The sequence below is a fragment of the Perognathus longimembris genome, chromosome 2 (assembly GCF_023159225.1).
Source record: "Perognathus longimembris pacificus isolate PPM17 chromosome 2, ASM2315922v1, whole genome shotgun sequence".
Taxonomy (NCBI): domain Eukaryota; kingdom Metazoa; phylum Chordata; class Mammalia; order Rodentia; family Heteromyidae; genus Perognathus; species Perognathus longimembris.
This window is the reverse complement of record NC_063162.1, coordinates 64,669,569-64,685,799: the sequence shown is the minus strand read 5'-3', so window position 1 is coordinate 64,685,799 and position 16,231 is coordinate 64,669,569. Positions and strand designations below refer to the sequence as shown.

General features: G+C 45.6%; 1 protein-coding gene across 14 annotated transcripts in view; it reads left to right on the top strand.

The window, feature by feature from the left end:
* Positions 1-16,231, top strand: part of Camk2b (calcium/calmodulin dependent protein kinase II beta) — an 85,149-nt gene that overhangs the window by 18,525 nt on the left and 50,393 nt on the right. The window lies entirely within an intron of this gene.

Genomic DNA, 16,231 nt, shown 5'->3' with positions numbered 1-16,231 from the left:
ACCTTCCTGTGTGTACTTTTGGCTGATTATGAATAAAAACCCTGTCCATGGGACCAGTGGCATCTGATGCTGGAGAGAGGCAGCAGGTCCCCTGGCACCCCAAAATCAATTCCATGGTCTGGTCTCCATCATTGTTTTGCTCCGGGCCTTACAAGGCACTTGCGACAGTTTGCAACAGGAACTGTTTTTGGTTATTTATAGGTTGTCCCCCACCCCCCTACACATACTCCCCCGGTCCTGGGGCTTGAACTCTGGGCCTTGTTGCTGTCCCTGTGCTCTTTTGGTTAATAAGAGCTAAGAATCTCACGGACTTTCCTACCTGGTCTGGCTTTGAAACATGATTCTCAGAGCTCAGCTTCCTGGGTAGCTGGGATTATAGGTGTAAGGCCTGTCTTGCTTTGGTTTTAGTTCTTTTTGTTTCTAATTTCTTAGGGAAAAATCTTAAATTACTGACTTCAGATTTTTTTTTTCTAAGATATGTGTCCAGTGCTATAAAATTTTCTCTCAGGTTTACTTTCCCTGCATTCAACAAAATTCTGTAAGCTCCATTTTTTATTTTCATTTACTCAAAAAGTTTAAAATTTTTTTCCTTAGGCTTTTTCTTTGACCCATGTGGCACTTAATATCCATGGACATTGGCCTTTCCCAGCTGTAAGCATTTGCTGTTTGACTTTTAATCTTTCCATTTAAAGCATGTATGTGGCCCAGACTGTGGTCTGCCATGGAAAATGGCCGTGTGAGAGGAAGCTGAGGGCTGTGTACTGCTGATACAGAATGAGATGCCCACAGCTAGGTCCGGTGATGGGTGGTACCCAGGCCCGCTCCGGCTTTCCCGGTTCTGCCTGCTCAATCTGTCCATTTCAGATAAGGGGTGTAAGTATCCCCTTGGGATGGAGCCCCTTCCCGCTCTGCTAGACACGTTTTGGTGGTCTGTTGTTAAGTGCATATACACACCTTCAGGCTTGTTGTCATCTTAGAAAGCAGACTCCTTAGTCATTAGGCAACTTAACCTTGTTTTGAGGTCTGTTCTGTCTGAACCTATGCCAGCTTTATGTTATTGGCAGTATTGGAGTTTTTCTTGCTTTTTCTTTTGAAGTCTTTTTGCTACCCACACATTTTGTATCTTAATGAGATCTAATTTCTTTTACACTTTTGGTATTATGTCTAAGAAATCATTGCCCCACAGGAGGAATCTACTGTTGACGTTATCTTTAAAGTTCTAGGTGAATTTCCTGTATCCTTCACTTTTCTTTTTTTCAAGTTATCTTTAAGTATTGGTACCAAGGTGTTTCAGTTCAACGTGTCGGTTTATAAGCATAGTGAATATTGGAGTTTGAGCCCAGGCCTTGTGCTTGCGAAGCAGGCCCTCTTTGTTGGAGCCATGACTCCAGTTTTTCAGTTATTTTAGGGGGTAAGGTCTCACACTGTTGGTCAGGGCTGGCCTTAGAGCATAGCCACACCTGTGTTTCCTGCTGTGGCTGGGATTACATACACATGTCACCATGCCTAGCTTATTTGGTGAGATGGATATTGCTAATTTTATGCCCAAGTGGCTTCGAAGTGTCATCTTCCCAATCTCTGTCTCCTGAGTGGCTGGAATAAAAGGCATTCACCACTATACCAGTCCTCCTTCAGCTTAATGAGTATTAGTGTATCTTTCTCGATCTATCTACTTTTGAAGTTGTGGCACATGTACATAAAATAAAATTTATCATTTTAACTGTTTGAAAATCATAATGAGCATTTAATCTTTGTCAGACTGTGTGCCTTTTTTTTTTTTTACTTAAGTATGAAGAAACACTGTTTTAATCTCCACTTACAAATGAGATTTTTTTCTTTAGGATCACATAATTAGTAACATGGCAGAGTCCAAAAATAGACAAAGAATCATCAAGCGCAGGCTGGGGCATGGCTCAGTGGTAGAGCATTTACCTAGCATGTGCGAGGCCCTGGGTTCATCTCCAGTACTGGAAACATATATACTACTGGCCCTATCACCTTTTTCTTGTGTGTGTGCATGTGTGTGTGTATGTCTACATATACATATATAACTCATATATATTCCAAAGTGTCTAATCAAGTCTTCGGTTTATTTTATTGTGTTTAATATATCTAACAAAATTTCACAATTTTAACCATTTTCAGAGGTATTAAGTACATCCATGCAGTTGTCCTATCACCTTCACCAACTAAGTCTAGAAGGTTTTCTTCTCTAAGTAAGTTTGAAGCCCTGAGTTCAAACCCCAGGACCATCAAACAAACCCCACCAACTACGTACTCTCTCCTTCCCCAGATCCTAGTAACGTCTGTTCTCCTTTTGCTCTGTGAGTTTGCCTACTCTGTGTGCCTCTTATAAGAGGAGGCATGCAGTATTTGTGCTCTGCGGCTGTCTTCTGTCACTTAGTATAATAAAGTTCTCTGGTGTCAAACCGTGTGTCAGGATTTCTTCCCTTTCTGAGGCTGAACACACACACACACATTACACTAGCATTTATATTTCACACGTGGTGTATTTATTCTTCTGTGGATGGACATGTGAGCTCTTCTACTTTTAGGCCATTGTGAATAATGTGGCTATGAAGATTGGTCCACAAGTGTCTATTTAGTCCTTCTTTCAATTCATTTGGCACTACCTAGGAGTGGATTGCTGGACAATTTGGTAATTCTGTGTGTGGTGGTGGTGGTGGTGTGGGATGTGTGTGTGTGTGTGTATACTGGCCTTGAACACAGGGCTTGGGTGTTTTTCTTGAGCTTTTTGCTCAAGTCTAGTGCTCTACCTCTTGAGCCATAGCTTCACTTGTGGCTTTTTGGTGACTAATTGGAATAAGAGTCTCAGAGACTTTCCTGCTCAGGCTGGTTTTGAGCTGTGATCCTCAGATCTCAGCCTCCTGAGTAGCTAAGATTACAGGAGTGAGCCAAGGCCCCTGGAATTTGTTTAAATTTTTGAGGTATTAACTAGATTGTTTCTTATCATGGCTAAATTCAGGGCTTTGCACTGTTAGGCAGGAATTCTTCCACTAAGCCATACCTTCAGCCCTCTTTTGTACTGGTAATTTTTGAGCCAGGATTATGAATTCTGCCCTGGCTCTCAGTCCTGCTTCACATTCCCACTGAAGTTGAGGTAACAGGAGAACACCACCACACCCAGCTTCCACTGTTTTGAGATGGAGTATTAAGAACATTTTTGCCCAGGCTTGTGTTTCTCCTGATTCTCAGCCTCCTGATTCTCCTGACCTCAGCCTCCTTCAAAACTAGGATTACAAGTGTAACTCACTGTGACTGGCTTAATTGTTCTTAAGTTTTTTTGATGTTGAGAATCTTTTCATGAGTCTGTACTGGGCATTTGTATATCTTGTTTGATGACATGTTTACATTCTTAGCTTATTTTTAAAATTGACTTTTTGGTTTTTTGTTGTCGATGGCAGGAGTTCTCTGTTTATTCCTTACCAGATACATGAATTAGAAACAGTTTCTCCCATTCTGTAGGTGGCTTTTTTTTTTTTCACTGTCTTCTTACCAACCTTGGGTGCTTTCCCTCCTTTTTTCACTCATTGCTAGAATTGAACCAGGGCCTGGTGCATGATAGGCAAGAGCTCAATCACTGAGCCACACCTGAAGTCTTTTTGATACCCACACATTTTGTATCTTATGAGATCTAATTTCTCTTACACTTTTGGTATTATGTCTAAGAAATCATTGCCACACAGGAGGATTCTTCTGTTGACATTATCTTTAAAGTTCTAGGTGAATTTCCTGTGGTGTACCCTACACGGTTACTGCATATGATTTTGGTATACTGGATATTGTATATATGCCTACCTGATCTAGGGAAGGGAAAGAAAAATGAGGGTCTAAGATATCACAAGAAATGTATTTACTGCCTTATTATGTAACTGTACCCCCTTTGCACAACACCTTGTCAATAAAATTTAATTAAAAAAAGAAATCATTGCCAAAACTAATATTATAAAGATTTCCAATTATGTTTTCTTCTGTTTTGTCATTTTATCTCTTTTTCTGAGACAATGTCTCCCAATGTAGCCCAGGCTGGCTATGAACGTATGATCCTCCTGCCTGTGGTAGGGTTACAAGCATGAACCACCATTCTTCACTCTATAATTTCATAATTTTCTCTCTTAAATTTAGGTCCCTTTGATTAACTTTTGTTTCTGTTATAAAGTAAGGCCACCTTGGTGCTTTTGCAGGTAAACATTTATTTGTTAAAAGACTGTTCTTTTCCCATTGAGTGGTTTTGCCACCCTGTTGAAAAGCAATTGACTGTGTATGAGAGGGTTTACCTCTTGGCTTTCTGTTTTACCTTTCTATTATGTGTCTCCTGTGTGCTGGTGGAGATCAATCCTAGGGCCTGTTGTATGATCAACAAGCACTCTGCCGCTGAACCCTCATCCCTGGACTCTCTAACTTTATCCTCTTGATCTTTATGTCTGTTCTGATGTCAGTACCATACTGTTTTGATTTTTTCTTTTTAGTAAGTTCTGAAATCACAAAGTATGACTCTGTCTTTTCTTTCTTTCTTTTTGTTTCTTTTCCTCCTTGTTTGAGGTTGTTTTTGGCTTTGTTTTATCTTGGGATTTCAGTGAGTTTTGGGATGGGCTTTACTATTTTCAGAGCAAAGGAAAGCTGTTGGAATCTTGCTAGGGAGAGTATTGAATTACAGTTTGATTGCTTTGAATAGTGCCCATGTCTCTACTATGAGTCTATTTATGTCTTTATGTTTAAAATGGCCTTTTTGCAGAAAGTTGAGTCTTTTTTTAATCTATTATGGTTTCTGTCTTTTAGTGGTATATTTAGACCCATTAACATTTAAGTGATTATTGATGTATTTAGAGTCACAGCTACCCTATTTGTTACTTTCTACTTCTCTACTTTTGTATTTTTTTTCTGTGTCCCTTTTTTTTTGCCTTCTGTAGCTTCATTGAGCATTTTAGATGGTTTCATTTTCTCATCTCTTTCTCTTAGCTTATCACCTTCTGTTCTTCCTTCTTCTTGTGGTTGCCCAAGTATTTGCAATAGACATTCACAATAATATCCGTCCAGTCTCCAAATTATACTGTATCACTGGATGGGAAGTAATTCAAGTTTCTTATAGTAAAGTATTCTTTTTGTGTGTGTATGCCAGTACTAAAGCTTGAACACTAGGCCTTGAGCTCTCCCTTGGCTTTTACACTCATGTCTGTCACTCTATCACTTGATCTACATTTTCACTTCCAACTTTTTGTTAACTAATTAGAAATAAGTATTTCTTACATTTATCTTCCTAGGATGACTTTGCACTCCGATCTTTAGACCTCAGCTTCTTGAGTAGTTAGGATTATAGCCATGAGCCACTAGCACACAACTGACAGAATGTTCTTACTCCTCATTTCTATACTTTATTAATTATTTATTTTATATGCATTCTTATCTATAACTTGTTATTATTTAATGCTGCTTACTCTCACTTACCTATAAGCTATCATCACCAAATTCATTGTTGATATTATTATTTTGAATAAATTATTACCTCTTAGATCAACCAAGGATGTGAAAAGGATTCTATACCACTGTCATTCATTCTTTCCCTCTCTTTCTTTTTCTATGTAAATTCATATTTCAGACATAGACTGTTTTCCTTCTGTATTAATCAGTTTTATTATCACTGTAACTAAATACCTGATAGAAAAAACTTAAAGGAAGAAAGCTTTAGCTGGGCACTAGTGTCTCACATCTGTTATTCTACCTTCTCAGGAGGCTGACATCTGAGAGGATTGTGGTTTGAAACCAGCTCAGACAGGAAAGTCCAAGTGACCCTTGTTTGTTGTCAGTGTTGGGGCTTGAACTTGGGGCCTGGGCATTGTCCCTGAGCTCTTTCGGCCAAAGCTAGCACTCTACCACTTTGAGCCACAGTGCCACTTCCAGTTTTCTGGTGGTTAATTGGAAATAAGAGTCTCACAGACTTTCTTGCCCGGGTCAGCTTTGAACTGTGATCTTTAGATCTCAGCCTCCTGAGTAGCTAGAATTGTAGGCATGAGTCACCAGTGCTTGTGAGACTCATCTCTGCTTAACCACCCCCCAAAAATTCCAGAAGTAGAGTGTGGCTTGAGTGGTAGAGTACTATCTTTGGGTGCAAAAACTCAGGAACAGCACCCAGGCCCCAAGTTCAAGCCCCAGTATTCGCTTGGACACAGACAGACAGGCAGACAGATAGACAGACAGACAGACACACACACACACTCCAATTCATTCAGCTCAAAATCCTTGGCTGTGATGATGCTGAGCCTGTGGGAAGGCAAAATATCACATTGGTGGGAATCTTTTTTAATCCATTGCAGTGTGGTGGAGGAAGAGGCTGTTTACCTCATGGTGGACAGGAAGCAGAACCAAACCAGGAAGGGACCAGGGTGAAATACTCATATATTTTTCAAAGTCATGCACCATGCAACCTGCTTCCTCCAACCAGGTCTACCTTCTGGACGTCTACCACCTCCCAATAATCCAGTCAGATTTTGAATTCATCAGCAGATTAAAGGGTTGATCATATCAGAGCCTCTTGATCCAGTCATCTCTGCAAACTCCCCAGCAGACACTCAGAGGTATGCTGCACCGACTTTCCTTAGTTCAGTCAAGATGAACCATCTCTCTTCCTGAAGACTTTCTTAACATTTTTTTGGTAAGGCAAGTTTACTAGCGACCAATTACCCTTAATTTTTTTTGTTATTATATATAATGTTGAAATAATGTCGTTATTACTCCTTTTGTTTTGAGAGATAATTTCTAGGCTAGTGATTCTTTTTTTTCAACACTTGTTACTTTTGTTTTGTTTTGTTTTTTGCCAGTCCTGGGGCTTGAACTCAGGACCTGAGCACTGTCCCTGGCTTCTTTTTGCTCAAAGCTAGCACTCTACCATTTGAGCCACAGCACCACTTCCGGCTTTTTCTATATGTGTGGTGCTGAGGAATTGAACCCAAGGCTTCATGTATACGAGGCAGAACTCTACCACTAGGCCATATTCCCAGCCCTGTATGTTACTTTTGCTTTCTTCTTGTTTCCATGGTTTTTTAGGAAAAGCCTAATGTAATTTTTATCTTTGTTCCTATATAAGTAAACTAGTTTAAATTTAATTTTTTTCATTTATTTATTTTGAGACAAGGTCATGCTTTGTAGCCCAGGCTGGGCCTGAACTCAAGATCTTTCTGTCTCAGCCTCCTGAATGTTAAACTACCACACCTATATGACTTTAAGATCCTTTTTAAAATTGTTACTTCTATAGTTTGAGGCCTAGATTTAGATTTCTGGAGATTTTTGTTGTCTGTCATTAATTTTAGAAAGTTTTGCTATTATTTAGATATTTCTCCTGTTGTTTCTCCCCATACTTTCTTCCTCTTCTGGTATTCCCATTGCTTGCTTGTATTTATAACTTTTGTAATTTGTAATTTACATTTCAGTTTTAGAAGTTTCTACTGATGTACTTTCAAGCCCACTTGTTCTTTCTTCAGCCATGCCCAGTCTATAATGAGCTCATCAAAGACATTCTGCCTTTTTGTAATAGTGCTTTTGATTTCTACCACTCCCTTTTAATTCCTTGTGCTTATATTGCCCATCTGTTTCTGCGTGCATTCCGTTGAGTCATTAGAGCCTTTAGCCCACTAACTAGCTCTTTCAGATCCCCAGTGTGATTGTTCAGCCTCTTCACCATAGCTGAGTCTACTTCTGGTGCTTGCTGTGTATCTTCAGAATGTGCTTTTGGTCTGCCTTGTGTGTTTTGTTGTTGTTGAAAGCTGGACATGAAGTACTGGATAAAAGGAACTGGCACATACGCCTGCAGTAAAGTGGTGGTGGCATGTAGGAGAGAAAAAGCATTCTATAATCATAGGATCAGGTCCCACTGTTTTAGTAAGCCTCTTTCCTTTTCCCTGGGATGTGACCTTCACATGTACTTCTTCATCTCTTCCTTCCACTTCTAGTGGTATTGGAACTTGAACTTGAGGCCTTGCATTCTCACTTGGCTTTTTGTGCTCATGGTATGTGTTCTACCACTTGAGCGATACCTTCACTTCTTGCTTTTTGCTGTTTATTTGGAGATAGAGTCCTGTAGATTTGTTTGCCTGAGCTGACTGTAAGCCATAATTTCAGAACTCAGCCTTCAAAGTAGTATGATGATAGGCATGAGCCACCAGTGCCTTTAGCTTCTTACTTACATAGTAAGAACAACCAGCAGGGGCCAGAGTTGGACATTTTCCTTTTCAGGGGTAGGCCTGGCTCTGACTAGCCAGCATCTCCTGGAGGCAGGCTTTGTTCAAAAGAACAGAATACACTGGTGTGTTTCCAATTATGACTTTCTTCCTCCCTCTGCTCACTGTGAGGACCTGGTAGGTCTCCTGGAGGCAAACCACAAGAGGGGGAGCGTGCCCTGCCATGGCTGAGCACCCTGGTGGTTGAACTCTCAGACTTGTCCACACTGAGCTTCCAGCAATTCATCCATATTTCCCCACCTAGCACTGGTTTCCAAAGTTTCTGCCCTGGTAAGTTATATTAGTATTTCTCTCCAAATTTGGGAGCAGCATTTTGCCTTTGTCTGTGACCCCAATTTTTTGATGGATCTGAAAAGTTGTTGATTTTCAGTGTCCTCAGCTTTCTTGTCTGTGCAGACAGTAGTGACAACTTCTAAGCTGCTCACACTGGGCCAGAGAAGGTCTTAAGCTTTTCTTTTCACATTCAAATCTTTAAAAAAAATATCTAGCCAGGCACTGGGGATTGTTTTCTTTTTTTTTGGCCAGTCCTGGGCTTGGACTCAGGGCCTGAGCACCGTCCCTGGCTTCTTTTTGCTCAAGGCTAGCACTCTGCCACTTGAGCCACAGCGCCACTTCTGGCCTTTTTCTTTATATGTGGTGCTGGGGAATTGAACCCAGGGCTTCATGTATACGAGGCAAGCGCTCTTGCCACTAGGCCATATTCCCAGCCCAGGCACTGGGGATTGTAATCCTAGCTATTCATGAGGCTGAGATCTGATCATCACAGCTTGAAGGCAACCTGAGCAGAAAAATATGTGAGACTTTTATGTCCAATTAACCATAAATAAACTGAAAGTGGGGGCTGGGGATATAGCCTAGTGGCAAGAGTGCCTGCCTCGGATACACGAGGCCCTAGGTTCGATTCCCCAGCACCACATATACAGAAAAACGGCCAGAAGCGGCGCTGTGGCTCAAGTGGCAGAGTGCTAGCCTTGAGTAGGAAGAAGCCAGGGACAGTGCTCAGGCCCTGAGTCCAAGGCCCAGGACTGGCCAAAAAAACAAAACAAAACAACTGAAAGTGGAGCTGTGGCTTAGGTGGTAGACTGTCAGTCCTGAGTGAAATAGCCAAGTGAGGGCACAAAGCCTTGAGTTCAAGACCTAGTACTGGCAGAAGGAGAGAAGGGGGAGGTAAGGAGGACAAGGAGGAAGGAAGGGACAGAGAGATGAGAGGAAGGAAGGAAGGGGAGAGAAAGAGCCGGGGTTGGGGGGGGAAAGAGCTAGAGAGAGCAGTGTCATCGGAAGCTTGTCCTAAGCTAGTTTCCTGGATGGGGAAGGGGCGACTGCCTGGGAGTCGGTTTTGAAGCCTTTGCTGAATATGCACAGTACTCTTGGTTGGCCATCACATTGACATCATCCCAGGATGAGTGTTTTGGTTCTTGTCTCCTGCTCTGTCCTTGCCTTGGGAAAAGCCTCCTGTGTAGGCCCCTGGCCTTAGGAAGTTAGGTAGGAATAGGGAGGACAAGGAAGACAGGAAGCAACCAGGGGTCAGAGTCCTCAGATGCTGCCAGATGCTGTCAGGAAGAGAATGGAGCAGCTCTGCTGGGGGTGTGACGAGCTTCAGCAGCCCCTCACACCTGCTGCCCACTGACTCAATGCATGGGGTCCCACAGGGTGAGCCAACAGTTGAACTGTGGCCAGGATGGGTGGTGGTCTAGGCATTGTGCAGATTGGACCTGGGAGGTTGAAACCAGTGCAGTGCCATGGACCTGGGTCGCCATGGTGCTGATTTCATATCCTGTATGAGGAGGGACCCTTCAGGAAGAAGCCCCACAGCCTCCACATGGCACTGGGGACTCTTCCACTTGCTAGCTGACTAGGAAAAGGACTTAGAAGGCAGCCTTGTCGGACAGCACTGGGCATTGTCACAAATGTAAAGAAAACATCTCTGAGCACACTTGATTGTTTGGCTCAGGGGAAGGCTGGCCGCTCAGCGTGGGGAGGCACGTGTGCAGTGTGGACTGGGGACCTGGTGTTGCAGCACTAAGGTGAGGGGCTCTGGAACTGGGGCAGGGGCTCACACACCAGGAAGGGGGTCCTGAGGAGGAGCTTGCTGGGCACAGGCTCAGCCCTTTATGGATGAGAGGGCAGAGAGAAGAGGGAGCCCTGTTGGGGCTCCCAAAGTTGTGATGTGCCAAAGGGCAGCAGCTGGGGTCTGGATAGCAATGGACATGGGGTTTGGGTGTGTCCTGGAGGGGGCAGGCCAGCCAAGTTTCCTGGATGTTCCCCCAGCTCCTATGGGTCATATGGCTTCAGAGGGGTGGGGAATGCCCAGGCCTATGAGTGAGTATTCGGTCCTCCAGAGATCTTTTTATTTATTTATTTATTTTTTGAGGAACTGGCATTTGAAGTAGTCTGCTCCTAGTTGCTTTACTGATGACCCACACCTCTTTTTTGCACTGGCTATTTTGGAGATAGGGTCTCACTTCCTGGCCATGTATCTAAATGGTGACCCTCCTATTCTATTCTTTCTGTGACTGGCGTGTCAGACATGTACCACCATACTCAGTTTTCTTTGTCTCACAGAATTTTCTGACTGCAACGTCAGCCTTTCCATCTTAGCCCCCAGGTAGCTGGCATTACATACATGAGCCACTGGAGCCTGGAAGGAGCCTTTGAATAAAGATTTCTGTGGTCAAATGAGTGAGGGAAAGATGTCACCTCATACTTTCTCCTTGGAGACTCAGGATACAGACAATTGTGCCAAAGGCCCTGAGAAGTCTTGCAGTGACAAAAAAAAAAAATGAAGGAAACATTGTTTGGCCTACTGATTTGTTTTTTGTTCACAACCCCCCTTTTATGACTAATGTCCCATAACGTCATGCATTAAAGCCCTAAGCCCCATTACCCCAGACTATACCTTATTCGGAAATAGTACAGATGAATAATTATGTAATCATTCCCAGTAGGATGAGGTCATACAGAGGTAGGACTGGTTCCATTATAGAAAGGGGAAGTCAGACAGAGAGAGAGGTACAGGGGACTCCGTCAGAGGGTGAAGGCATTGGAGAAATACGTATACATACCAAAGATCTGGGGCCCCCGGCTAAGATCTGGAGAGAGCTTCAGAGTCACCCATATTTGCCAGCTCTCATCCTAGCTACTCAGGAGGCTGAGATCTGAGGATCATGGTTCAAAGCCAGTTGATGCAGGAGAGTTTGTGAGATTCTTATCCCTAAATAACCACTAAAAACCTAGAATAGAGGTATGGCTCAAGTGGTAGAATGCTCAAATGTGGTTGAGTGAAAAAGCTAGGAATAGCACCCACGACCTGATTTTAAGTCCCAGTACCAGCAAAAAGAAAGGTGGGGAGGAGGGGGGGAGGAAGGAGGAAAGGAAGAAAGAGAACTCACAGTAATCTCAACATTCTCTTTGGTATGGAAGTTACTTTTTCCACCCATTGCCTAACTACTCATTAAAGCATGAAAGGACTATGTGGCTGTAGTGCCAGCTACTCAGAGACCACTAAGGCAAGAGGATCTCTTGAGCTCTGGAATTCTGCTCAGCCTGGCAACACATTGAGACCCCTATTTCAAATAAAATAGGGCATCAAAGGTAGGACAGATTTCATTTTCTTTTGTTTTATCTAGCACACAAATAGCAACTTGGTTAAGCTTCAAAATAAAGGAAGGGAGCTTCAGTGTGGACCCTCTGTGTGGTCATGAGCATGTACCTTCTGGGCTGACCTTGGTCCCAGCCTCCCTCGGTGGAGCCCAATTTGGGATTGAGCACACTAGGAAATTGGACATGGATGTCCTGGGATGTTTTCAGCCAGTTAGTACTTTACTACAGGAAATAAAGGTGTCACCTCTCAGCTTATTCTAAAAAGATCTGCTGGCAATGACCTGCTGGAGAGAGAGGATCGTTTTTGTTCCTCAGGGATAGCTGTGACCCTCACAAGTCCTTGCAGAGTGGAAGGTTCTTCCTTGAGTGGAAATGCCCACTCATAAGCAAGTCAACAGGCTGGAGCCTTGCTTTTACTCAAGCCTTTTGGGTCTTTTCCAGCTCCCCAGAGGAAGGGCCTCTGGACTCACCAGTGGCCCCTCTGTGGTTGGACAGGGCACCTGGCAGGGCTCCGAGAGGCTGCTGTGATTGGCCTTCAGAAGAATAGGAAATGCACTATGTTGTCAAGCAACTGCAGGTGCTTGAGGGAGAGGGTCAAAGTCCAGTTGGCAGATTTCATTATGCAAACCTGGTAGGAAGCTGATGTGGGTCCTGGACAGGTTGCTGAGGCTCGAGATAGAGGAAAGAAAGACTAGAGTGGCAAGGAGGAAGTGGAATGTCATGAGCACCAGAGTATGGGTGAGACAGGGAGGCAGAGGGAAGGGCAGAAGAGAGAAGCTGCTGCCATCAGAAATCACCAAGGACTCAGAATCCAGGCCTTGAGGGGCAGGGGGCGCTCTGCAGCCTGCTGTGTGGGGCCTGGTTCTCCATCCACCCACCCTGGGATCTGAATCCCATTGCCAGAGCTTTCTGGTGCCAGGTCCCAGCCTGTGGCACCTACATGCTTGCTTTACTTTATCCAAACATGAGAGGGGACTAGGATAGCCAGCCCCCTTCCCCGGTGGACATCCCAGGCTCCCATGCAGCTGGGAAGAGTGTCTGACCTGAGCAGGGTCTGCCATGGACAGAGAGGGATAGGTTGGGTTATGGAGTGTCATTCTGGTGGTTAGTAGCACTCTAAGAGCTGGCAGTACAAGTGAATCTGTGAAGACTCTTCTGTGGTTCCTACTGTGGGCACCAGCTTGCGCAGTTCACCCTGAAAAGCTGTGGGTGTGACAAGGCAGTGGAGACAGCCAGGACAGCAGAAAAGGGCCGTGTGGAGCAGGGCCTGGTGAAGCAGACAGGGCAGCATGGGAGGGGCCCATAGGAGCTATGGATAGTCAGAAACGGGGGTAGTTTCCTGGGGAAGGTTTGCTTGGGGGTAGCCCAGAGCAGAGCTCTTTGGAAAATCCAGGGCCAGACTGCCTGTGAGGGCTAGCAGGGCTGGGGACAGAGGCTGGGAAGAGGAGCTGAGGGGACTTGGGGGAGGAAATTGGTTCAAATGGGGCTCCTGCAGATGTATCTGTCCTCTGACCCTGTTCTTGCCATTGGCTTGGATGGTGAGCTGTAGAGATGGGGTTCCTCTCTTCCCCCAGGGCATTTCCCATTTCGGGGGGCAGTGACTGTACCCCCAGGCAGCCCCCTGGCAGCTCACAGAAACAGGCCGTGTGGTTCCAGGGCTCTGTTCCTGCAGAGATCTAATTCTTCCTCCTCTCTCTCAGGACCCGTTTTCTTGGTACTGTTGAGCCCGCTGTAAATGAAACGGTGTTCTTGAGCCTTCAGCAAGGCAAGGACTCCAAGAGTATTTTCTTGTTTTAATTAGCTTTATTTGATTTTAAAAGCCCTGTAACAATGCTTGGTGCCTGGGGACCTCAGGATCCAAAGAAGTTACTCAAATCACTTTCTACTAAGTTCGTTCAGAGGAGGACATCCTCACCAGGCAGCCTGCAAGTGACCTTGGTGCTCAGACAGGGATCATGACTGGTCTCCAGCAGAGCCGGCTTGGGATGTCCAGGCCTCTCCCTGCCCTGATGTGGCTGCCTCCCATTCTGTCCACCTATGCTTCTGGAGAAGCAGAGAGGACTTCAGCCCTCTCTGGGCTCTCATCCAGTTACTTCTGGGTCTGAGCAGAGGGGTGTAGCTTCCATCCCAGAGGAGCCTGTTGACCTACAGGGAAAAGCCGTGGCAAGTTGCCCCTCTCTCTGGGCCTCCAGTGGGTTCACTCCTTGCTGGATAGCTGTAGGGGTCCCCTCCTTCAGGGATGCTACATGGAGCTCCCCTCTTGCTGGCCGTCTCTCCAAAGACTAGCTCAGTCTCTCCCCTCACTGGCTTTTTAGTAACCATTCTCATCCTACACCACTAGGCTGCAGAAGGCCCTGAGGGCCAGAATTTCACTGTCCACAGCCAACCTGTGCCACTTTTCAGTCTTTTCTGATTCCTGTATCACAGGCTTGATGCTGTGCCTGGGAAGGACATGGGTCCTGTCTGTGGAAAGCCACGTGGGGAGGGACAGAAATGTATAGATAAGTGATTCTAACCGAGAGAAACTTCCATGAGGCCCATGTGGGAGAATACTAGAGGAGGCTGTCTGTTTCTGTTGGGCCTTGAAGAATGTATAGGAGTTGGCCTGTGGTGGCAGGCACAGACTCAGGACCTGTGTGTTGCCTCTGTGTTGGTGGGTTCCAGAGGGCAAGGTGCTCTGGGTCCCCAGGAAGGTAGTGATGCCACTGGCCTCCTTGTCCTTGGAGATGTCAGGTACTTAGCTGCGGCCTGCATAGTGTATGCCACATGTGTTCATGGCTACTCCTAGAGGTGTCCTGTGATGGCGCCTAGTAAGTGGAAGTGCCTCCGAGGACGAAGAGAAGACAGAGACATGGGAGGGAGAGGGCCTTTATGGAAAGGGGCTGTTCATGGATGGCTTCAGGACAGAAGAGGTGGGGCTGAGGCGCTGGGCTTAAGATACAGTGGAGGGACCATCCTGCCTCAGGGCCTGGCAGCCACCTTCTCCCTCTGGGGGTATCTGGGTCACTGGAGTAGGGACTCTGTCCTCTCTTCCTCAGAAGAGCCACCTCACTGCCCTGGCCTGTGACCAAGAGTGAGGCCTCCTTCACCCTGGGCTCTACCTATGGAGCTGGCTGCCCCATACTGTGCTTGCTCCCTTCCCTAGCATCCAGTGAGCAGCCCAGTGCCCCACTTAAAAGTGTCCCTTGATCTCTTCCTCCTTCAGGATGAATGCCTGTCTCCTTCCCTGCTGGGCAGCTTCACTGACCCCTGCCCACCTTCCCAGATCTATGCGGATGTAGACAGCTCCAGACCCTTCTGCAGAAGCAGAAGCCCTTGACCCACCCACTGGCTGCAAGCCTTCTCATTTTGCTCCATGTGACACCTTGTGCTGGGGGAGGGGGTGACACACAGCTGTTTACTTGTGTCCTCACTGGGATCTGACAGCAGCTGGGAGCCTGCTCTGTCAATGGGAAGGGGGAGTGGACGTGCAGGTTCTCCCTGGGCCCAGTGCCTGGCATCTCAGGTCAGCAGAGACAGTGATCCTGCTGTGTGGATCACTGAGGCTCAGTCCTCTAGTAAGGTCCAGTCCCTGCCCAGGAAAGCCATGACCCAGCTCCCTTCAGGACCTGGCTGGGGATGCTGCCAGCCAGGCTACAGGCACTGCCCTGTGGGCTGGCAGCACAGATGGCCACTCAGGGCCAGAGTGGAGGCTCTCTGCTCTGCAGAGTCCAAGGGTGAGCAGTGGGCAAGGCTGGTGGGGCAAGCTGTTCCAGGAGGCCCTTCTGCTCTGATGTGCAGATGTGGGGCTGAGGCGTGCACAGAGAGTTGCGGAAGTGAAGGACATTGATTAAATCAGAGCAGGCAGAAAGCCCAGACCATTCTCTTTCCCATGTTGTCTCCCAGGAACAAAACCTGTACAAACAAAGACAATCTTCTCTTTACATTTTTCCTCAACAGCAACATTTTGAGAATGTAACTAACTGACACATATAAGTGAAAAATATCAAATGGAACAAAAGACTTCAGAATGAAGAAGTGTGACTCCCCTATCTCCTTTACCCTCCTGAAAGGCCCTGTGTCCCTGGGACCTGGTTGACTTTAAAAGCAAGGTACAGCATGGATGTACAGTGGTGGCTACACCAGTAAAAATCTTGCATTCGGGAGGCAGAAGCAGGAGGAGCATGAGTTTGAGACAAGCTTGGGTGACAGAGGGAGACCCTGTCTCAAGACAAAACCAAACCAAACCATAGCTCTGTGGCTGCTCAAGTACTATCGCTGATCACGACAACCTGAGTCAGCTGGGAAATACTGAATTAGATGTGACATAGTGTAATTATTTAGTTTTCTCAAGAAAGCAAGTAGTACATTTTTTTCAAAGATTTGCCCCCATGGGTTGT